A 14,626-nucleotide genomic window follows, 5' to 3' on the forward strand; every position below is an offset into this window, starting at 1 on the left:
AATTGGAAGTACGTATACATTAAACAAAACTCATTGCTGACCTCAAAATGGAGAAATTCTGTAATTTTTGCTGATTGCAAGATACTGAGAAGAACGCCATTTGCTGCAGATCTGTGTTCTCTGATTGAGTGATTTTTGAAGTTATCAGTGTTGTAGTGTCTCTCTCTCTCTCTCTCTCTCTCTCTCTCTCTCTCTCTCTCCCTCTATCTCTCTCTCTCCTTCTCTCTCACTCTTTTTGTACCATTAATTGAATCCAGGAACATTTAACCACAAAGCCACATCCCCAAACCTTTTTAATTATCAATGTCTCATTACATTTCTGAGGCAAGCTTTGAATTTGTGATCCTACTATTGCTTCAATCTCCTGAGCTACTGGGATGACAGGTGTTCACCACAGTGCACGACAGGGATTTCTTACATAAATAAATGTATAAAGCATGATACATATATGTGTACATGTTTTCCAATTGTAAATTTAAAGAAAATAATTAATAGTCTCATTTAAAAATTTAGTGAGATTATTTGTATTAATAACTACAAAGCATCAATAGATATATAAATCTCTTTAAGCACAATCAATCAATGAATACATTATAGAGGAGATAACTTGTCCATGTGATCAACATCAGAACCTTCAGTGGAAATTTGACCAAAAACCAACATGGGAACTTGATCTTCATAACACTATATCTAAGAAACAAAAACCACCAAAGGAAATCTTACTAAGCATAGAAGTGTTATTCACAGAAATACAGAATTTCAAAATGTATCTCTAGCTATCCAGTTGAGAAAGATTTTAACTCAGGAAAGTATAAGAAGTTTGGTTTTTCATCTCTTTCTTATCCTAATTTTATGTTTATCTGGTGTATTTTTATGGTGATTTTAAGAATTTTAAGTTAAAGCATAGGATTACAAATTAAAATTACTTCATTGATAGTGGCTTCACCCAATTGTTGGGATACTGATAGAATGGAAAACCAGTGGGACTTCAAGGGGTTCTTCAGTCTAAGTCACAGGAATGCTCTTTTTTTTCCATTATTAATTTTATTTTTTCAAATACATGACATCAGAATGCATTACAATTCTTATTACACATATAGAGCACAATTTTTCATATCTTTGTATATAAAATATGTTCACGCCAATTCATGTCTTTATACATGTACTTTTTTGCATTACAATTCTTATTACACATATATACCACATTTTTTCATATCTCTGTTTGTATATAAAGTAGGTTGAAACCCAATCTGTGTCTTCATACATGTACTTTGGATAATGATGTGCATCATATTCCACCATCCTTGTTAATCCCCTGCCTCCTTTCTCTCCCTCCCTCCCCTCTTCCTTATCTAGAATTCATCTATTCCTTAGGAATGCTTTTTTACAAGGAAAGCTCAAAGTCACACTAACTCTAAATGGTTGATTTGGCCACAAGATGTTTGAGTTGCTTCCTCAAAATTCCAAAGACCGAGTAGCTTTTAAACAACAAAAGTTGATCTCCCCATCTGGAAGTAAAGTCCAGTATCAATACACTGACAGTTCTGGTATTGGTAAGGTAAGGTATTGGTAAGGGATCACATTCTGCGGGCATTATCTAGTGCTGGTTTCATGAGGACACTAGGTGTACTCCTGAGTGCTCTTCTCTTGTGATCTATTTACCTACATCTTGAAATCTTCACCTCCTTGCGTTCAGATTCAGCATATGAATGTAGGGGACCCAAACCTTCTGACTGGAGCACATGTCCAATGGTATAACCCAAGGATGTGTGCTATATAAAGAATTGATGGTGTTTGTTTGGGCTTAGGTCATTTTACACTTAACATTATACAGGAAATTTATCTGAAAAAAAGAAATGTCTATTGAATTAATTATTTGTGTGTGTGTGTTTCCTGTTTGGGATTCATTCTTTATGAAAATTTATCCTATAATCTTCAAAATCTCAAATTTGAAAAGCAAAAAGTAATGCAATCTGATATATTTAAATGAAAAAAAAACAAAGGCACTGAAGAAATAGCTAAGCCCAGATAATTCAACAAGGTCGTGGTGCTCCTCAGTAGTTTTATTGCAGCATTAAATTTCTCGTTATATAAGAAATCCATATGCTGACTTCTGTGGGAATATATCCCTCCTGCAGACAGTATGCTGACCTTCCTGATCCCACCCCGAAGGGCCCTCTTCTCCAAGGTGTTCCTGACTAATGTGTTTTCTGAACCCATATTGCTATATGTTGGCCCTGCTCACTTGGAGGTCAGCCTTCAGGCCACTGGTATTCTACCTTTCAAACTTATTGTAAGCAGACAGAACATGTGTTTTCCTTCTCCTGGGATTTTGTACTCAAGCAGTTTTAAACCTTTAACCTGACCTTACTAGTCAGACAACAAAGCAGATGGCGAATTGTCTTGCCTACTCCAAGAGAAAGAATATTCAGAACAGGAAATAGAGTGTGGTTATGAATGCCATCCATGTATTATGACAGAGCTCACATTTTCAGTTGACTAATATTGTTTCTATGTGGGAGGAAAATGAACACAAATTTTCTTGACCATATCTAGGTAGGTCTCATATTTGCTATACATCTGTTATGCTTGGTTAATGGTCAAGGTTGTCAACCACCTCTCTTTTTCTCATATTTGTACCATTCTTTGTTTTATCCATCCCACTGTAAACCATAGTCTTCTTAAGATTCAGATTCAATGATTTTTTTTTAAATTTTTTAGAAACCATTGAGTCCATATTATAATTTGAATTATTTTATCAATAACATGTTGACTCCTCAAAAAAAATCTCCAACCATAATCATTTATAAATTACTTGTTTAGGTGCTTCCTTGATACTTGTTTTATTAGTTGGTTTAGATTACAAAAACAAAATATCATAGACAAAAGCCTTGAACCTCAGATATTTATTTTCTTATAATTATGGAGGCAAGAAGTTCAAGATCAATGTCAGATGGGTGTATTTCTGGTGAGGGCTTTTTTCTTGACTGACATTTTCCTGGTTGTCTATACAACTTCTTCTTTGTGCTTGCTTGGAAAGGAGGCAAGATCTTTAGAGTGTCTTCTTAAAAAGATGTTTATGCTACTGAATCAGGCTTCTCTCTCATGACCTCATTTAACTTCACTTATATCACTAAAATCCCTGATCACAAAGTCACTTTGGGTGTTGGGATTTCAACATATTAATTTTGGGATATGCCAACATTCAAACCTAAAGCACAAGAAATGAAATCAATAATCAATAAATGAGATGATATCAAGCAAAAAGCTTCTGCATAGCAATCAAGAGCATAAAGAGAGAGACTACAGAATGAGAAAAAAAATCTTTGCCACCTGCACCTGAGATGGAGCATTAATCTGAAGGATATGAACAGAACTCAAAAAAATTAATACCAAAAAACAAATAATCCAATCAATAAATGGGCAAAGGAGTTGAACAGACACCTCAAAAGAACAAATATGAATAGTCATCAAATATGTAAAACATGTTCAACAAATGTTCAAGAAATAAATGAAAAAAAATTGTTCTCTAACAATTAGAGAACTGCAACTTAAAACTAAACTGAGATTTCATCTCATTCCAGTTAGAATGGCAACAATCAAGAATACTAGTAACAGTAAATGTTGACCAGAATGTGAGGGAAAGAGTACACTCATACATTGCTGGTAAAAGTGCAAATTGGTGCAATCACTCTGAAAAGCAGTATGGAGAGTCCTCAGAAAACTTGGAATGGAACCACTATTTAGTGAAATAATGTGGGTTCCATTCCTTTTTGCTTTATTTTGTTTCTTTTTTCCTTGCTCCATTTTCACTCTTTTCCAAATCCTACTTAGTGTCTATAAACTAACTCTGGAACAAACTGTCGATAATATTAAGATATTGGTTAAAAATTTGCACCATGGAATTCAAGCTGTGTAAGGAAAGAAATGAAAATACCAAAGAGAAAATAAGGACATCAAGGAACAGAAGATGACTGTGAAACACAAAATAACTATGAATACAGAATTGGTTTAGACAATTGTGAGTGTTTGTGGACCAAGATTGATAGTTCAGGACAAGAAATCACAAGTGGAGGTGCTAGGGTTCCCAAGAACCAGCAGAAGACATTCCTTGAGTAAAATGTATATGAAAAATTATCTCAAAGTACTGAGAACAAGGAGAAGCAGAAGTTTTTTTTTTTTTTTGTTTGGTTGGGTGGTTGCTTGTTTTTTTTCCACAAAGACATTGAAATAGTCTAGAATGGTGGCAAGATTTATGATTGGGATTAAATTGTTTAAAATTACCCATAAAAAAATTGTTGTTTAGGATAATCTTGAGAGTTGAAGAGTGTCTTAAATGCTCTTAACTATAAAGAGTACAGAGGATGTACATTCATGTATGAATTCTAATTTAAAATTATAAATATACACTCTTACCTATATATGTTGAAGTGATTTTGACAATGTCACTTATTTTTGTTTATCATTTAAATCTTGGATGAAGCCTCACCACTTTCTCTGATTCTTTCTCTCCACTGTTGTCAGTATACAGTGTTGACTAATCCTTTAAGTACCTGTAACACTGATCATTTCCTACCACTTATACCTATTTGTTCATTTGTCTGCATCTTCCACTGACCTGTAAATCCACTGAGAAAACAGTACACTACTTTCTGTATTAAAGCACAATAAATGACCAACATATGTTTATTGAAGGAATGAAAGAATGAATAAATGATTGATCTTGCTTTTCAAAATTTTACAGTTTTGTGTGTTTTTATTCAAGAAAATTTGTATTTCCAATACTGAGTGAGATAGAATAATCTTTTTTTTTCTTGATTTTTGAAAAACTTAGTGCTGGATAGTGTATTCTAAAAGAAATACAAAGATTTCTTTTGCATCACAGTGAGAGTTCATGTTACCAGTGGTTAGATATATCATTGTTAATAATAACACAAATTCATGTTTTGATATAACTGACATATTAGCAAATAAAAAATAAGTTGTAATAAAAAACAGTTTTTTTAATTCATTGAATGTTTTTGATAAGTGAATAATTGTTGTTGATACCTGTATTATTCATGTTTATGAGTTAGAGAAAAATAGTTAAATTTCTTCCCTCAAGAAATTTATATTCTAGCTAATACACACACTCAGAGTATTCATCTTCAAATGGTTGACTCATATATTATCTTGTGTTATTTTATTCTGCCATTTTTCTTATGCAAATTATATTTCATATATCTTTAATAATATATAGTGCCTAACTGAATTATATTTGCTTTTATGTGTGATGTTTCTATTTTCTTTGGAAATGTAGTAATAATTTATAAGTTCAAGACCTTTAGATTTCTTTTCTTACTATTAGTAATAATTTTTAATATTATTTTTTCTCTATTGCATATTTCAATAAATACTTCTACCTTCCCACTGAGTACCCATGCTACAACTGCAAGATGTTATATATAAAAAAATTTATTTTTATCATATGCCTAAAAAAAGTTACTGTGTAAAACATGACTTTTAATTTTGAAAAAAAGAAAAATTCACACTATAATATAAAAATATATTGCAGGTTGTTGACACATAAAGATGTTCAATTTACCCAATATGCTAGACCCTCATTTCCAAATTGTAAAGGTAAAGTTTTGTACAAAAAATCAAAAGTGGTTTGTAAAAATACATCATCTAGTCCCCTGACCTAATATCTACTTTCAAATTGCATGTTATACATTTGTTTTAAATTTAGTGTCTACTTAAGTGGTTATTTTAAAAACTAATTTATAGTAGAAGCTTATGTATTTTAAGTATCTAAGAATCAGCCCTGTTTAAAACCATAGGATGCCCCAGGCACTTTCACATTGTGACCTTTCATTTTCAAGTAATATGCTCTGAAAAATGGAATTTTGATGTAGTCCCTGCCTTACTCATAGCCCTCTGTGACTTCTAAAAATCAAGTAATTAACATAATTTAAAAAAATAATTTTACTTCAGATGTCATTGTTCAGTTCTCCCATACCTTTGTGCCTGATTTGACCCAGGGTGTCTGACCCTTTAAATGATTGCTTCACAAGATACTTGGAACTCATCATGCCACATGAGTGTAGCATTTATCTCTCTTTTAACAATCCATGTCAGAATAAGAAGACCTAATTTCACACATTAGAGGAAAAGAGACAGTTAGAATCATTAATCAGTGATAAGGGAAAGCACATGTAAAATGAGTTTGGGGTGGCTGAACATTTTTCCAATTACCAGGCTATATGCTATAGGGAAAAGAAGATAATAAACAGGAGAATGAATATCCTGCGTTTCACTCTTTTCTAGAAAAGAGAGACAATGATTATTGCTACAAAATGTTCACTGACTTAGCACATAAAATATGACATGAAATGATCTAATATTCATAAAGTATAGTAAGTTAATGCTCAAAAAGAAAAGGAATGCCAATATTAAAATCATCAAATCATGATAGTGATACAGGCAAATGATAATTATAATGCAATCTTTTCCTTGCATTTTAACTTAGAGAATATGTTAAGATCTATGTGCTACAAGTAGAGACAAGATTATATTAAAAGTATCAAGTTATTACAAAATAAGAGCAACACAAAAAAAGATTTTTAGAAAGAATCAAGCTAGGCCTATGTTTAAAAACTATAATAAAGATGCAAATTTTTGAAGACTATTAGTTAATCTGAGCATGGTGGCATACTTCTGTGAACTAAGTTCCTTGAGAACTGAGGCAGGAAGATCAGTTAATTCATGAGGTCAAGATGAATCTGGGGAACAAAGTATAACACCCCCTAATTCCCCAAAAGGGTATTATTGTTATTTAACATTTTATTGTTACATAATAATTGTACGTATGAGTTATATACAATGTCATCTTTAGATTCAGGAATACATTGAGAAATGACTAAATCATAGTGATCAGCTTAATCATCACCTTAAATTTTTATCATTTATTTAAGAGTCTTCTATTTAGAGTCTTCTATTCCAGCCTTTTCAAGGTATGCCCCGTACTGTTAACCATACTTACCCTACTGTGCCATAGACTCCAGAGCATTCCTCCATTTAACTGCAACATTGTACCTGTGGAACAACCTGGAACAACCTCTCCCGTCACTTTCCTTCTACTCTCAGCACTCTCTGGTAACAACTATTTCACTCTCAACTTCTATGAGGTGAACTTTTTAAAGATTTCACATTATGAGTGAGATCATACCATGTTCATCTTTCTGTGCCTGGCTTATTTTATTTCATATGATGTCATCCATATTTACTCATGTTTACTCAGATAGACCCACCATGGATCACCCACCTGCAAAATATATTTGTAGTCTCATTGGTTTTTCCTGTTTTCTCTAGATCCATAGGAATACATATAACAAATGATGACATCCATAGTAAGTGAATATTGTACCCTAGCAGAATATTATTTCTCTTTTTAACAAACAGGCAACTGTATAAGTGTGCTCTGAACTTTAAATCATTGTCTGTTTCCTATAATATTTACTACTGGTAACACTTGTAGTTAGGACACTTGTATGTATAATGCTAAGTTTTATGGAAAGAGATGTAAAAATGAAGTAATGCATGTGGAAGGAGATTAACAAATTTAAACTGTAATTTAAATAGACTTTGCTTGCATTTTTCAAGATCCTGAGAGAAAACAATACAAAAATTTGAAACTCTCACAAAGGTTTGCTACATGTATGTGTATTAATGTGTTTTTCAGTCATTAATTCAGGATGTTTGTGATGAAGTAATTTCCCCTACCTTTCATAATGATTTTTAGTAACATTCCATGTAAATCTATTCATATTACCATGATTTAGACTAATACTATGACCAGGCCTTCTTGATCCTGTATTTTAAAGCAATTTGAGATTTTTCTTTCTAGGATGATGTCTCAGAAAGATAAAAATCCAACAGGCTTAGCCTTTTACTCCTCATGTCTTTTAGAATCATCTCAAGGTCAGAGGAGTTCCAGTAAGCAAAATTAAAATGAAAGTGGCATTTCTCATTACATTTATAGGTTATTTTGACATCTCCATGATAATGTATCCCTTCCTCCACCCTTTGTAGCCTTGAGTAATAAAACTAAGAAACCAATATGGTAAGTACTTTTTGATATGGAAATTAAATATGTCTGTAGCACACCACATTTCATGTCAAAAATTACTTCACTAAAATGAAAGAAAAACAAAAACATGAACAAATGAGTAATAGAGAAAGAAATACAACCCACATCTATACACAAAAAAATGCATATATATTTACAGTAGCTGAAAAACAGATTGCTAATGTTTGAGATTTTATGAATATTTCTTTGATATCAATTTTAAGTGTTAAACATGGCAGAAACTATTTTTTGACATAATACTTGATATTCAATAAGACAATGAAACTTACATTTTCTTTTTATCTTCATATAAGAATAGAAGTATCTTATAAAACCTAAATACATATGATATTTTATATTTTTCAATGCTTTGTTAATGTATTCTCATCACTGATTACTTAATAGACATTCATTATTGCATACTATTAATAAAATGTTCATGAAGAACATGTTTTAAGGCTCAAGATGTAGCTCAGTGGCAGTTTGCTTTTCTAGAATGTGAGAGCTGGGTTCTATCTTCAGCAGCACACAAGCTCATACGAAGAATATTTGTCTCAGGTAAAAGGGATGTAATAAAAAACATGTGCACATATCAAATATACAATTTTGAAAAATGTTACATTGCTATAAAACATTTGTGATTTTCTAATTCAAATGACACATAGAAACTTGGAGTGAAATATGGTGTAGTAAAATTATTTACATCAAAATGAAAGAGAGTGGGAGACATGGAGGGAAGAAAGAAAGAGAATATGTGCTCTAGTTTTGGTCCTATAGATAAACACATTTAAAAAAGATGTTAATATGCATGAAAAGAGGGCATTCCATCTCACTTTCAGGGAAGGTTATTTGAAACAGAGGTTTATAAAGTAAATGAGTACATGACTTCCTAACTAAAAAATGAATGAGATTAGATGATATTGCGTGTGTGTGTGTGTGTGTGTGTGTGTGTGAGTGTGTGAAAGAGAGAGAGAGAGAGAGAGAGAGAGAGAGAGAGAGAGAGAGAGAGAGAGAGGTGGGAAGGGAGAGAAAGCATTCTGAAATACGAGAAGACAGATCAGAATGTGTTCAAAGAACAAGAAAGGTTTATGGAAATTTTGTAGAAGAGTCAATGAAAAGTACAGAGAAAAAATAATACAAGTTTAAAAATAATTTTCTCCAGAAAAAAACAAATATAGATTAAAGGCAAATTAGTCACAGTGTATATTTTACTCACTAGGGTTTTATTTTTATCATGCTTATTAGTAAATACTAATTTATATAGTAATGATACTATAAAAAACAATTGTTTTTTTTTAATTCTATTGCTTTTTTTTTTTTTTTAATTCCCTCTTGGAGGAAAGGAGAATGGAGCTATGCCTGTGCATGTGTGCAAGGCTACACTGGGAAATTTTACAAGGCTTCAATAATGGCTTTTTTATAGTACTAACATATAATTTTGAAAAGCCACACATACTCAGAAATATGGATTTTATATATAAAAAAACTCAAAAAATGTAGAAAATGTAGCGTCTGGGGAGCAGATATCAGGTCAGAGATAAGATAGAATAGGGAACTGCTGATTGCATTTGAACCATTGAAAATGTATTTGGTGCTTTAAATTTTATTTTTCCATTATATTGATTGAAAAATAAAAGTTGACAAATGGATTTGGAAAGTTCTAATTGTTGATAAGATGATATAAGCAGGTACTGCTCTTTCTTTTCCACTACATGGAGTTCTTAAACTTGTACAGAAGACTAGAAGCAACCACTTTAAAATTAAATAGCATGAGGCACATAGGGGAAGAAGGCCAGAATTCAAAGTTTCATAGAATGAATTATAATTGCCTTTTTCTCCCTCCAGTATACCTTTGTCTGAACTCAGTGCAGATTCAACCACAAAAGTGAGTAAATGTATAAAATACTTTTTTATATATTACTTACTAGCGTTATGCTGAAGATTTTCATTTTCTACAATCAAGAAGAATATTGTTCTATAATCTTCTTTTGTTACTTCTGTATTATGGTAATCATGAGAATCGTGGCCTAGTGACATATAGTGGGGGTTATTTCCTTTTCTTCTATTTTTAAATTAAGGAAGATTGGTATTAATTTTTCATTAAAATTACAGTAGTGCATCATTGATGATATTTGGATCTGGAGTATTCTTCAAATGAAGTTTTTAAATAAATTTAGATGGGATTATAGCACAAATGTATTGTTTCTTTAATATCTGAAAACTATTAGTGTACCCATAAATATCCACACTTCCAGAACTTCATCTTATCTCTCTCTGTGTGTGTGTGTGTCTTGTAGTAAGAACATTTGACTTAAAATATATTTGTGGTAATAAATTGATGGTATATATCTAAACACAATAAATTGAATATATTCAAGCAGTTTGTGTATGTTAATTATACTGCAATAGGCTTTAAAAATAAAAGTGAGCACAGGGCTTCTGATATCAGAGCTCCAGCAGAAGCTATAAGTGGATGAATAATGTCCTAATAGATAACCAGATACAAACCCCTGGAAACCTTGAAAGGAGAATTTGCCAGCCCAATTAGAAGCTGGAAGAAGTAATGGATAGATGACACCCTGGACTCTCCAGAAGGAACTAACATGGCCAGCACCTCAATTTGGGCACATAATACTCATCTCATACTTTTTCCTCTAGAACTATGAGAGAAAACATTTTTTTTTCTGTTTTAAATCACCAAGTCTAAGTAACTTTTTACCAGTACACATGAAACTAATGCAAAAATCCTTCAGGTCTGGTCCTGTAGGTAGGGATTGTAACTCCAGGTGCTCAGAGGTAATAAGGAACTCCCTAATTTTCTTTTGTTGCAGTTTTTGTATTGTTTTGGTACTGGGGGTTTGACCCAGAAGCACTTATCCACTGAAATGCATCCCTAGCCCTTATTTTTATTTTATTCTTTTTTATTTTGAGACAGAGTCTTGTTAAATTGCTTAGGGCCTCACTGAGTCGCTGAGACTGGTGTGTACTTGTAATCCTCCTTCCTTGGCCTCCTGAGATGCTGGGATTGCAAGCTGAGCCACCACATCCCATTTTGTTTTTACTTTGCTGTTTCATGTACAATGACCAGAGGATTGAGGAACAGAGGCCCAAAGAGTATGGGGTAAACCTCCACTGCTTTTAAAGTTTTCTATCCAATGTTTTGTCTCAAACATGAACATAGTTGTTGAAAATAAAACAAAAAAGGTTAACTAAAATTCTACCTTTCTGAATATGAGATGGAAGTACGTCAGGGCACATAGAGTATCAGAGAAATGGTCCTGAGGGAAGAACTTGGGAAAGCAAAAACTTAAACTTATTTATAGCTTTTTGTTTGTTTGTTTTTCTCCCTCTAGGCTACTCAGTTTTGGACATGCCCTTGAATAGAACACATAAACTGTGAGAACTGAACTCATAGACAGATCACCATTCTAGTAATAGAATGGCCACAGAATGTCACACAGGTGTGAACACTGTGCATATCAACACAGCTTTGAAAATGGAGTTGAATCATAATCTAGAAGCAGATCAAAGATATGTCTTGCACTTAATCAAACAGGTCAAGTGCTTGCTTTTTTTTTTTTTTTAAATCACAATCTATAGGAACTTAAAATGCCACAAAGTTTAATTTTTTAAATATTAAAAATGTTCAGTATATAATACCAAATCACTCAACCTACCAACAATTGGGAAACTCTGGCTTAACATGGGGGAAAAAGCAATAAGAAAACACAAACAGCAACATGGAATAGATATAAAAGTATTCGATAAATAACTTACCGTAGCTTCAATATTTTAAATGCTACAAAAATAAGCATGAATATATGATCTTGAAATGGACAGAAAGATAAAAATTGTCAGCAAACTAAAGTCTCAAAACAAAGAAAATAGATAGAACCAAATGGAAATATGCAAACTAAAAACTTAATAACTGAACTAAAGTTTTCAAAAGATGGATCTAATACTTGTATGGGAATGATAGAGAAAAGGGTCATGTAATGTAGTAAGGAAATAATTGAAATTATCCAATCTGAGAAACTAAAGAGAAGGATATTTTCATAAATGACCAGAGCATTCAGAAAAAAAAGAATGATGGTTATAATAATGGTAAATTTTGTGTCAACTTGTTTAAGCAATGAGGCCCATTTAGCAATAAACATATATTATGTAATAAAGTTTAATCATTTACATATTTATACTTTATTTATTTAATAATAAATATCTTAATTTTCCTGAATTTTGGCAGAAGCATTGCTCATACAGTGATTATTTTGGTGGTATTGATGATGATGATGATAACAACTTTGCTGTTACCACAAATATTTCTAAAATTTAAGTTTCTTTAGTTTCAGAAAGAAAGCAGAAAAATGCATAACAGGAAAAGAATGTTGGAAGATTTCTGGCTATCCTGTTTACAAATTAGGCAAAAGACATAAACCTACAATTTCACACAGCTTGGTAAAGTCCAAAAAAATGTTAGAAATGTACACTCAGATGCATCATCATTAAACCACTGAAAACCAAGGAAAAAGTAATATCTACAAAGAACCAATAAGGAAAGGGAACTTCATGTAGCAAGAAACATAAAATTGAATAATATTTTCAACTCCTTCAAAACAGGAACTGACATCCCTAAGTCCCACATCTATTGAAATTCTCAGATAAAGAATATTTTCCAAAAGTGTTTTACCAGATACACTAGAATAATTTCTAAAGGAAGAATAATAACACAAGATGGAAAGGGAGGGAAACAGCATTAAAAGAAGAACAATGGAGTGATTAAATGATGGCGTCTATATAAAATACTATCGTTTTACTAAAAATACATGAGACATTTAAAACAAAAATATATAAAATTTTATGTTATACATATATATTTTTTTCTTTATCATCTATATGATATATACATTCAAATATATCTTGATTAAATTACTGAAAACTAAAGAAAACTTTCTCCAAAACACCAAAATGAAAAGGAAAATTAACCAAGCAAGTAACATGAAGTATACATATCAGTATAGAGATATACATATACACATATAGATATGCCTATTGCCAACATGGATATATAGAGATATATAGAAGTAGATATACCTACTATGGACATAGATATAACAATAGAGATATAGATAAACCTATAATAGTAATAGAAATAGAGTATTTAAATATACCTATCATAGATGTAAATGTTATCTGTAGCTAGCTCATATGTACATTTATATATAAACACATGCACATACATTTTGCACACATACATAAGATCACTACAGTATGAAAGATCGAGAAAAAAATCATAGAATTTGTATTCCATTCATAGTTATAAATATTTATTTTAAGTATGCTAAGAGGTTAACTCTTCATATAAATTTCTACAGCAACCTCTAAAAATGAACTCTACAATTATATACATAATAACAAAAAACACAACAGATTAGTTATGACTCAAGATTTTTAAATAACTTTAAACTAGTCATGAAAGAAAATATGGAACCACAAAAAAAACTCAAAAATACACATTAAATATAAATAGTAGACTAACAGATCTAAATGTACACAAACCAAAAATTACAGTATAAATAAATTATGTGATATATAAAATATTTATTTATTTATAAATATATGTAAATTATGTGATATATAAATAGTGTCTTCATACTATTTAAAACAAATTTCAGTATGAATTTTTAAACAAATCTATAGGAAAATATTTCACTGAGTAATGAACACTCTGCTCTGAATTTGTGAGAATTTAAATGCCTGCTAGTTTCTCAGATTTCACCTTATGTAAAACTTATTTTACTAATGAGACTAAAGGGAATTAGAAAATTACTATGCTTTATTAATTATTAATGTGATTTACAGTTTTATCTAATTTAAATTACAGTATAACTTTATGCATTCTTATTAACTAAATTTTTACATGTGAAAATCAAAGATCAAATAGATAACAAAGTTTAGTTTCTGTGATGTCAGATAACTTGTAGGAAAAACAATCGGGATAGAAACTAAGTACTGTTTTATTATACTAACAAATATTTCTCAAGTTCCATTTGTACCTAAGATCGTGAAATATGTATTAGAGAATAATAGGAGTCATATTCCCTAGATAAGGCATAGAGAGGAATATGTCTAGCCCATGTGACTAAGAAACTCTTCTTTCTTTGAATCATGTGGTGAAATGCTATTGTTCCTAAATCCCATCTTTCTTTCTTTCATATAATTTGAGTACTTTTCCTGGCACTTGACCCCACTATCAGAAACAATATTTCTTGCGTTAATGTTTAGCTAGGTGTATCTCTGAGAGTTTAATATTTCATGTAGAATATGAGTGAAAGTATATGTGGTAATGATTCTTCAGTAAAATGATCTGTTTTACCTAATGAAAACTTACATGTTCTTATTTATATATTCATTATATGCCATCTTAATATTTCAGTCATTTTAGTGAGCCCTTAATACTCTCTAAGGTTGTTATTGTCACTTGTCTTGACTACAAGGCAACTTACTGCATCTAAATTACTA

Source organism: Marmota monax, unplaced genomic scaffold (genome assembly GCF_021218885.2).
Source record: "Marmota monax isolate L192 unplaced genomic scaffold, Marmota_monax_Labrador192_F-V1.1 WCK01_AAM20220418_F8-fsc00241, whole genome shotgun sequence".
NCBI classification, from domain to species: domain Eukaryota; kingdom Metazoa; phylum Chordata; class Mammalia; order Rodentia; family Sciuridae; genus Marmota; species Marmota monax.